Consider the following 11,147-nt stretch of genomic DNA (forward strand, 5'->3'; position numbering starts at 1 on the left):
GCAAAACTCTCACATACCATAGAACAATGTTAAATCCAGTCATCATGCTGCCCATTCCATCCCCAGGACTTACTTATCCTGCAAATGGAAGTTTGTACCTTCAGATCATCAACATCTGGTTCTCCCACTGCCCAACCCCACCTCTGGTAACCACAAATATGATGTTTTTAATGATTTTTTAGATTCCACATGCAATACCATACAGTATTGTCTTTCTGCCTCTCGCTTCTTTTGTCTACCATTATGCCCACAAGGTCCATTTGTGTTGTCACTAATGGCAGGATTTCAATTTTTATGGCAAATAATATTTCATTTTATATACTTAGCTTATCCATGTCTTGGGTCTTGTATATGATGCTTAAACGAGCATGGAATCATAAGAAGACTCATTGATACACTGATTTTTGGGGGAAACATAACATGAGGTAGAATATCTGGGTCATAAGGCAATCCTGTTTCTAAATGTTTGCGAGACATCCAAATTATGCCCTCAACAGCTGCACCAATTCACATTCCCACTGATAATGCACCGTGGTCCATTCCCTGCATGTCCCTTGTCCAGGCTCACACATCTGCATCTATCTGGCCCTCTCGGTCCACCCCTCTAGGACATAATCCACAGGGAAAGGGTCTCTGGATGAGTATGCATGAGAGGATGCTGTATGCTGGATTGGGCCTCGCTGCCATGGCTCTTCCACAGCTCAGGGAGGATTTGTGCCTTCTGAAGGATTTGTGCCAAGATTTCTGATACTAGTTTGGTCTGTGCCCAGGAATATCACATGTGGAGCCCAGAACTCAGGTATCACTGCTTCTCCAGCACAGACTCACTCTCCTACTGAAGAGCTCTGGGTTCCTGAGGGGTCAAAACCATGGGAGTGACTACAAATCTCACCCAGCCCATTTTTCAGTGGGTTGAAAAGCTGAGCTCTGGATCTGGGAAAGTGACTCTTGTGCCCACCTCAGTCACACTGTGGTCCTCTCCTGTGCTGCTGACCATCCATTCTTCTGAGTGCTCTAGTCAAGGACACTCAGAGATGAAAATACTGCTATTCTCCTCTTCATGTGGCTTGACCTCTTCTTCCCCTTCCTCTGCACGTGTTCTATTTCATGTCACTCTGCAAGACTCTGTCTCTGAGCTGGTTAGACAGTTACATGCCCTCACACTGCGCAGCTCCTTTTCTGGACTCTCACTGAGAACTACTGGTATGGGTGTCAGCTGGACCTGTCATCCACCCTGGAAGGCTCATGAGTGACTCAGATGTTTGGTGGAACAATGGTAAGTATTATACCTCATCTCTGAAGAGTAGGCTCACAGTCATCAAGGCCACCTCCAAAAACCATGTGGTTCTCACAATGACCAGCATGGGCTCTTCATAGACAGACATGTGTTACTGTGTATGGACAGCACAGAGACACATCCAAGGGGCCTCCTATAGAAGAATCTGGATACATGTCAGCTGAACCCCACCTATGCAGAACAGAAAAAAACAGGGGGAGAAGTCAATCCATGCCAGAATCTGGGGGTTCCTCTTACCTCCTATAGGCTCAGAGACCCATCTTCCTCTGTTTTCTCTCCTTAGAAGACCAACATCCCTGTTAATGATGCAGACAGGCAGATGCTGAATTCTGTTTCATAAACATTCAACACAGCAAGTTGTATACTCGTGGTGGTATGTCACATTATAGGGTGATGTGAGGTCATCCTATAGGATGGTGAGGTCAGTTATATAGGAAAGAATCATCAGCCACAGGGTCTCATTGTTTCATGGGCTCTGGTACCTCCAAGAGGCAGAATAAAATTAAACACAAAGTCCACCTTTGTTAAAGGATTGAATTTCATGTTAGAGAAGCATTAGCCGAGAAGAAAGCTTGAAGCTCCATCTACTTATTGGAGCAAAATGATCAACTAGAAAAACCAGCTGAAGTGTAGCTGTTCTGAATGTTTATAAACAGGATCTGGGAAGAAGATGGGAGGAGAGAAGGAGAGAGTGAACTACTCATGCAGATGAAGTGACTGGAATGCCTATGGGATGTTGCAGCAAGGTGTGCCCTCCCCCAGAGAGCATGGGGTCTCTGCCTATGCAGGGGTCCCCTATCCGAGAAATAAAGATGGAAACAGAAGCCCACATAGCACTGGATAGTGGTAAATTGAGGGGATTCTGTCCATCTGGGGGGTGGCTATAAGTGCAGCATATGAGTAGGGAATGATCCTATTGATACAAAACCAGGATCTGGGATTGCTTCAGGGGCCTTACAGCAGTCCCAGGCTGGAGAAAGTGTCTCCTTGGTACATCCTGCAGTGACTTTGAGGGGCCCTATATTCTCTGGAAGGGCTCTTGGCAGAAAACCACTGGGGGTCTCAACTATGTGGCTTGAGGAAGAAGACCTGTGTTGCCCAGCTCATGTGCATTGGCAACCCCCACCCCCACCTGCTGAATTACTCTGCCTGTCCTGTCCTAATCCTGCAGTCCCCTAAGGCCAACAGGTACTGCTCTGAGTGGACATTTTGCCCTGCTATCCCTGTTAGACAGCATAGAGTTGAGGGGCCATTTGGCCCTCTGGAGACTGGGAGGGGGTAGTGAGATGAGAGTGCCAAGTGGGCGTGTTATTTTTTATCCTCTTCAACTTCATTAGGAGATGCAAGGGTGCCAGCAAGCCACACGGATCTGGGTATTTGGGCTGTGTTTTCCAGGTGTGCTTCCATCCTGGAGCACATTGGCAATTCTGGGCTCTGTGGCTGCATTATGGGGAAGCAAAACTGGGGTCCCTAGCAAAATTAGTCCCTGTAGACATGGAAGAGGAAAGGAAATGTCCCTGATCACAGGAGGGACAGAACAAGGACTGTGTGGATCCACAGTAGTTGCCTTGGGCCCAATACAGACTTTAGCAGTAGTAGCCTGTGGCACTTCAAGTTGAACCTGACTCACCTCAAATGATCTATGACCATGTTACAGGTAATGCATATGTTTATTATACTGAAGACTCTGAGTCCACATGTGTATACAGTCCTAGAGGGTGGGTAACACTAGGTACAGACACCACTAATGTTGTCATTACAGAAACTGGGTCCTACGACCACACTAGGCATTCCCCACTCTGTCCTGGATTAGGGTCAGGAGAGGAGTTGGGACCAGATGCTCCTGTTACCAGGTGTGGCCTCTTGGACACAACCCAGGCTGTAACCACCAGGGGGCGCTCAGGGTCCCTGAACACAAGGACCATGAAAGGAGCAGGTGCAGCCAGATATTTTAGAGGTTTCTTTCTGGTTTCCTCTTCCAGTAACAGTTCCCCTCGGGGAATCTCTCTGCATTCCTGATTCTGTGCACCTCTGAAGACTCTGAGTTAGACGAGTTTGTTGTAAAGGAAGAAAATATTCTCCCACAGACAGAAAACTGAATCTCTTTCAGACACTCTTGCACCCAATTTCAATAAATAACCAACCTCTGACCCACATCAACTGAATCTAAGCAGAGGCTTTGCTCCACTAACAGGTCAGCCCAGACCCACAGTGCTCACCATCCAAGCTGCCACCTGCAGGACAAGTGTTTGCTGGACAGTGGACATCAGAGGTTAATGAAACCATCTCATGAGGTCATAGTCCCCAGTGATGTTTGTCATTGACTTGGCATCATTCTCACAGCACAAAGTATAAGTGACACCACACAGAGGCAGCGGGACCCACACAGCTGGGTGTGGAGGTCCAAGATGATCACAGACACACTCCCCAAAGAGACACGGAATGTGCATCATGCACTGAGTTGAAATATCTGGGAGGAACAGGAAAGGCCCTTCAACAAATCTGATTATTATACTAAATCCTGGGTAGCAGACCCCAGTGTGTTACTAAGGTTGGAACACCAGGGAATAATACTAGGCTGTAGTTCTCAATGGGAGTCTCTAATAAACCTGCAGGATGTTCTGAATTTTTACTCTAAAGATGAAATGTGTGAGCACAGTCTTGGAATTCAGCCATGTCTCCTGCCTGTCACACTCTGCCAGGAACTCTTGCCTTTGCCTTTGCCTCCCTGGAATTTGGGAACATTTCCCATTTTATTTTATTTTATTTTATTTTATTTTATTTTATTTTATTTATTTATTCTATATATTTTTTTATTTTAATTGTTGTTCAAGTAATTTTCTGCCTTTTAGTCCCATCCTAGCCCACCTACCCAGCCCTCCCCACCTCCTTCCCATTTCCACCCACCCTTATTTTTGTCCAAGTGTCCTTTATATTTGTTCCTGTAAACCTTACCCCTTTTCCCCTAAAATCCCCTCCCCTCTCCCCTCTGGTCACTGTCAGCCTGTTCTCTATTTCAGTGTCTTTAGTTATACTTTGTTTAGTTAGTTAGTTAGTTAATTAGTTAGTTTTGTTGATTAGGTTCCTGTTAAAGGGGAAATCATATGGTATTTGTCTTTCACTGCCTGGCTTATTTCGCTTAGCATAATGCTTTCCAGCTCCATCCATGCTGTTGCAAAGGGTAGGAGCTCCTTCTTTCTCTCTGCTGCATAGAATTCCATAGTGCATAGTTTTTTGATCCATTCCTTTACTGATGGGCACTTAGGTTGCTACCAGCACTTGGCTATTGTAAATTGTTCTGCTATGAACATCAGGGTGCATAGGTTCTTTTGGATTGGTGTTTCAGTGTTCTTAGGATATAATCCTAGCAGTGTGATTGCTGGGTCAAAAGGCAGATTCATTTTTAGTTTTCTGAGCAAATTCCACATTTTTTTCCATAGTGGTTTTACCAATCTGCAATCCCACCGACAGTGCACTAGGGTTCCCTTTTCTCCACAACCTCTCCAACACTTGGTGTCTGTTGCTTTGTTTATGAAGGCAACTCTGACCAGTGTGAACGGTATCTCATTGTGGTTTTAATTTGCATCTCTCTGATAACTAGTGATACTGACCATCTTTTCATGTGTCTCTGGATCCTCTGTATGTGCTGTTTGGAGAAGTGTCTGTTGATGTCCTTTGCCCACTTTTTAATTGGGTTGATTGTCTTCTTATAGTGGAATAGTGGAGTCATGTGAGTTCTTTATATATATATTAGCAAATATGTTTTCCCATACGATTGGTTCTCTTTTTATTTTAATACAGTTTTCTTTAGCTGTGCAGAAGCTTTTTATTATGATGAGATCATTTTTTTCTATTTAAATTTCAGCTCACATTCTATGTTATTTTATTTTATGGTGTAAAGATTTTCATTTATTTTTAGAGAGGGGGAAGGGAGGGAGAAAGAAACAGAGAGAACCATCAATGACTAGTTGTCCCTTGCACACCTCCTATTGAAGAACTGGTCTATAACCCAAACGTGTGTCTTGACTGGGAATCAAACCAGTGACCCTTTGGTTTGAAGACCAGCACTAAATCCACTGAGCCAAACCAGCCAGGGTTCTATATATTAATTCAATTGGCCTTCTTACCTACATCAGTCATCAGCTATTTACATAATTTGTGACCCAGTGGCCCAATATATCTAGTGCCCACTTGGCACCACATATAGTTATTAAGATATTATTGACTTTATTCGCTATGTATACTTTACATCCCAGTATTTAACCTCTAAGTGCCAATTTGTATTTCTTAATCACTTTATTTTTTTTTCATCCAAGCTCTGAAACCCCCACCCACATGGAAATCACCAGTCTGTTCTCTGATTATATGAGGCTAATTCTTCTTAATTCTTTATTTTGTTCTTTAGATTCCACATATAACTAAGATCATATGGTATTTCTATTTCTCTGTATAACTTATTTCACTCAGCATAATACCACGTAGCTCCATCTACTTTATCTCAAATGGTAAGATTTCTCTCTCTCTCTCTCTCTCTCTCTCTCTCTCTCTCTCTCTCTCTCTCTCTCATTTCATGGCTGAGTAAAGAAGATGTATTGATTTTCAAATCAGTGGGTTGCTCAAAAATTCCAACTAGTTTTTCCCCGTAAAATTAAACATGCATTTTCTGTAAAATAAAAGTGACATCAATAATTGTATTGATTTTTATATTTTTGGTATTTTGGTTTTTGCCTTTGTGGTATAACCTTGGTTGTTCTCAACTAATGTCTTGATTTAATCGCTATCACTATATCATCTCACCTTTAAGGGGAACATAATGAAAAAAACAAACAAACAAATGAACAAAATACAACCAGAGGCATTGGTATTAAGAACAATCTGACACTAACCAGAGGGGAGACGGTAGGGGATAATGGGGGGGGGAGGACAAAGGTTTTCAGGAACATCTATAAAGGACATATGGAGAAAACCAAGGTAGGGGTGGAAGCAGAGGAGGTAGGTGGGGATGGCTTGGGGTGCAGGGGAGATATGGGGAGGAATGCAGACAACTGTGCTTGAACAACAACAGACTTTAATGAAATGGGAACGTGGGTGGGATGGAGTGTGCAGGGTGGACAGAAGTGAAGAGGGGGAAATTGGACAACTGTAACAGCACAATCAATAAAATATTTTTTTAAAGAAATGGAGAAAAAGTCTGCAACTGGTCTACACAACTGTGGAACTACTTTCAGTGAAAGTAGTGCAAAAATTTCACAAATGACTTTTGAGATATTTCATCAGTTATACCACCTTCTTCACTTAATGTAGGAATCTTTTCCTTTGCATTTCTGATGAATGTTTATCTTTCTTGAAATAATAATCATATGAAAATACTTATTTTCTTCTATCTTCAACATAAAAATGACTACACAAGACTCACCAAATTTGATAAATTTTAAATGCACAGTGATATGAGGCCTGTCACCATACATTCTAGCAATATCCTTTCAAGTGACATTAAAGACAACTGAGAGATACTGGAGCCATCTTACTGGAAAACCAAATTAACTATATGACCAGCCCAATGCATTAATAACTAGATGATTATGTGAGATTATTTCTAAGGAAAGTAACATAACACAACTTGAACTTGTTTCATGAGGATGGAAATAACCACATAAAGAACAAGAGCCCTGGACGTGTCGATGCCAGGCTTACTTAATCCCACCATCCATGCACCTGGAAAGATCTCTCCCCAGTTCTTCACACTGATCCACACAGCACAGGATTTCATGCCCAAATGACACCCATCTTGTGTGGATGATGTAACACCATGACTGAGGTGCATGTACAGACACAATATGGAGGAACACGGGAGGAGAAAGCACTTCTGAAATTTACCTGTGATGAACCAGAGATGAACCTGTTTCTTGCATTCCTAATTAGAAATACATCACATGTTCTCAGAACCACCTATTCCGATCGTGAAAATAAGGCTGAACCACCACAACTGACCAGCTTTATGGAAAGTTATATCCACCATCTCCAGAAAGGGGAGGTTAATTAAATGAATTATTCACTCTGTAATCAATGGATGAGGAAAAATGATACTCTTCATATCAATTGTAATGTTATTTATTTAACCTTATTTTGTATTGGTGATTGGTCTCAAGGATTTCCATAATTAAGTATCTAATTTTTACACACTTACTTGACAATCTCTATCTACATCTTCAACTAAGCAGATCTACTCATGACTGAGTTTCTTCTGTTTTCCTAATGTTTGAACCTTCTTTTAACAGAAAGCCTGGAGAGTAAAAACAAAAATGAGGGAGTGAAGCTACTGCACATTCAGCACCAAAATCCACTAAAGGAACACAGTCTGCTTCCCTGTAGAGTTCACACTCCTGTCTCCCAGTGATCCACACAGATGCTCCACCTCCTCCAGCACTGGGCCCACGTGCTCTAGGGTCACACTCTGCTCTTAGTTCATACTCCTATCACTTTGTAGAGAAGAAAGGGTCCGATGGAACTTCCTATCACTTTAACATGAGCCTCCTGAACTTCAGTTTCCCCTCTACTTGTGAGGGTTGATTCCTGTTATTTTCTTCATTACTGGTGACTTTCAATGGCACATCTCATTTTAAATCCCTCTCGGTTTGTGACTATTTTCTCTCCAAAGTCATGTGCAAATCTACTGGAGCAGGCACAGGACCAAGAGTACAGAATACATATATATATATACATCACATGTTCTCAGAACCACTGAGAACATGTTACTGTTTCTTATCTTGACCTGGGTATGTATTTTTACCTCTTTCAGACAAAGAGTTGGGTGGGGAGAGTAATATCAATTGTTTGCCTTCTGTTCATGCCCAGACTTGTAATCTCAGCTGCCTGTACATGGAGTTGACCCCACAAACTTCTGGGAATAGGATGAACTTCAAACTGAATGAATCAAACTGAAGAGGGATTAAAGTAATTCTAACTTTGTTTTTACTTACTTTGTAATAGGCTTGGGCCCTTGATAAGTCAAACTCTGGGGCCATGTCCTTCAGGTCAGCATTCAAACCCAGACCTTCCTGTATAGTAGGTTGGCATGAAAGTGGGCCCCTCTGATCATGAAAAGAAGCCCAGCTCTGACCCTGCAGCTCTGGGACAGGATCTCAGCCCAGGATTCCCACATGTTTCCAGTCACTACTCAGAACCAAGCACCATGAAGTTTGGGCTTAGCTGGGTTTTCCTCATTGCTATTTTAAGAGGTAATTTATGGAGACACCAAGGCACTGAATATGTGAGTTGGTATGACTGAGGAAGAGTGGCAACGTGACAGTTTCCAGACAAGGGTTACTTTATGTTTGCAGGTACCCAGTGTGAGGTGCAGCTGGTGGAGTCTTGGGGAGGATTGGGGCAGCCTACAGGGTCTCTGAGACTCTCCTATACAGCCTCTAAATTCAGCTTCAGTAGCATCTGGATGACCTGGGTCTGCCAGGTTCCAGGGAAGGGGCTAGTGTGTTTGTAGCATAAATCCTGTTGGATGCAGCACATATTGTGCCAACTCTGTGAAGAACAGATTCACCATCTCCAGAGACCATGGCAAGAACACACTGTACCTGCAAATGAGCAGCAGACACAGTGACAGGAAGTCAGCAGACACCCAGACACAAACACCTGCAGAAAGGGCTGCAACCACCTGGAGGGGCTCCAGGTCCCTAAACACAAGGACCATCCCAGGAGCAGGTACAGTTGGAAGTTGGAGCTGATTTTCTGTATGTTTTCCTCTTCCTGTACAGTTTGCCTCAGAGAACCTCTCTGGATTCCTGATCTTTGCTGATTTCTGTAGTCTCTGAATTAGAAAATCTCTTGCAAGGAATGACAACACTATTTCATGGCTAAAATGCAGAATCTCTTTCAGACATTCTTATGCCCAATTCAAATGAATCATCAAACTTCTGACTCACCCCAGCAGAATCTAACCAGAGACTTTGCTGGACTTTACTGCAGACCCAGCCACACACAGCACAGTATCCAAGCCAGTCGGCATGCAGGATGAGTGTTACCAGAGGCATATGAGTTTAATGCCAGAGCAGAAAAATCATCAGTGGTGATGACCACAGACTCAGCATTCTGCTCCCAGCTCCAAATGCAGGTGACATCACACAGAAGCAGAATGACCCAGAACAGGTTGGTATGGGTGTCCAGGATTCTAAAGCATTTAAGCAGCATATGGTTTAAATCTCTGGGAGGAACAGGAAATGCCCCTTAGTAAGTCAGACGTGCTTTGCTAGAACCAGGAAATGTGGCTGAGTCAGGGCCTAATTTGTCAGTGTGGTAGGGAAGAGGTAAATCTGCTTACAGGGTCTTTGCAGTTTCAGTCCTCCAGTGACATCTAAAGAGGAGGACCAGCCTCTCTTCTCTGTTTTCCCGTGTGGGGTAGATGGAGAAGAGGATGACAGGAGCCTTTATTTGTCAGCAGTCAAATGTAAAATAAAAGCATCTGACAACCCATCCATCTTAGCAACTATAAAAATGAGATAAAAAGGTAAACTGTTATTATGTGGAGGCAACTGTCAGTTTTATAGAGCATGAGAAGAACAATTATAGTTAATTGAATGATGGTGACTGGTGGAGTGGCTGTGGAGGTGGTGATGATGATGGAATTGGATGGGGGTCTTGGTTCTACATCTTAGATGAAATATGTTCCCTATCCAAGGTCATCAGCTTTTTGGAAGACCTTGGGTAAAGTAAGAGGTGGGACCATAGTGATTTAAATCTCACAATGCCATCTACAAGGAGGCACCAGCTTTGTTTTCAGATAAAGGGTCATAGTGTGTGGACAACCACCATATATACAGAATATAATAAGAATGGTTATAATTAAGGAAACTATAATGATGATGATGATGATGTGGTCATAAGGATGGCTATGTGATGAGGATGATGTGGATGTGGATGGTGTTGATGATGGTTATGGTGATTCTGGTATTATGATGACGATCATGATGGTGATGATGATGCTGATGGTTATGGTGAGGATGATGATGGTTAGAGCTATAGGGGTGATGATGATATGACTGATGTTTCTGCTGCTGCTTATGACGATGATGCTTATGTTTATGGTGATGATAGAGACATCAAAGCAGGGGATTTCAGTGATTATTTACTCAGTGTGGGAATGGCCAGTCTAGGAGACTACAAAGGGGTGTTTCCTGGGATTCACACAGCCATCTTAACTTAACAGTAGCTGGGATCTCTGTCCCTTCCTCCCATTTCCAGGTAGGAAGCTGCACTCCATGTATACTGATCATTTCCTGATCTCAGCAGTGCCCTGAGGGATGGACTGCTACACACATGGAAGCAAACACCTCAGGCTCCTGTGAATGTACAGCATCCATGACCAGATCTGATGTTGTCCAGCCACAACTGTCTCCTCCAGGTACCTCTGTCAGCCATCCTCTGTTGTAAATGCAGGGCTCCATGACAGCCAACACTCCACTGATCCCTTAGTCTCTTGTAACACCTTTCAACAACCCAACTTTGAGTGCCTGAATATGCAGTTGGAAAACAAATGTAATTTAATTCATAGAATAAGCAATAAATTCAATATTTCCTTTACAATATGACTTAATTTCACAGAGCAGTGTGTGACCTAGTTTCAACCATGTTGTGGTTTATGGCAGGATTCCCTCTGTTTTAAGGCTGAGTCATATTGTGCCGTGGGCATATAGCCCATGTTTACCCAGTCATTCACTGACAGACACTGAGATGGGTTTCATGTACTGACTGCAGTGAATAATACGGCACTGGACAGGGCAGTGCAAGTATCTCTTTCAGTTCCTGGTTTTTATTCTTGAACGAACATCTGGAAGTTTCA

This window comes from Phyllostomus hastatus, unplaced genomic scaffold, assembly GCF_019186645.2.
Source record: "Phyllostomus hastatus isolate PE091 unplaced genomic scaffold, TTU_PhHast_1.1 phas_contig_287, whole genome shotgun sequence".
In the NCBI taxonomy this organism is placed as follows: domain Eukaryota; kingdom Metazoa; phylum Chordata; class Mammalia; order Chiroptera; family Phyllostomidae; genus Phyllostomus; species Phyllostomus hastatus.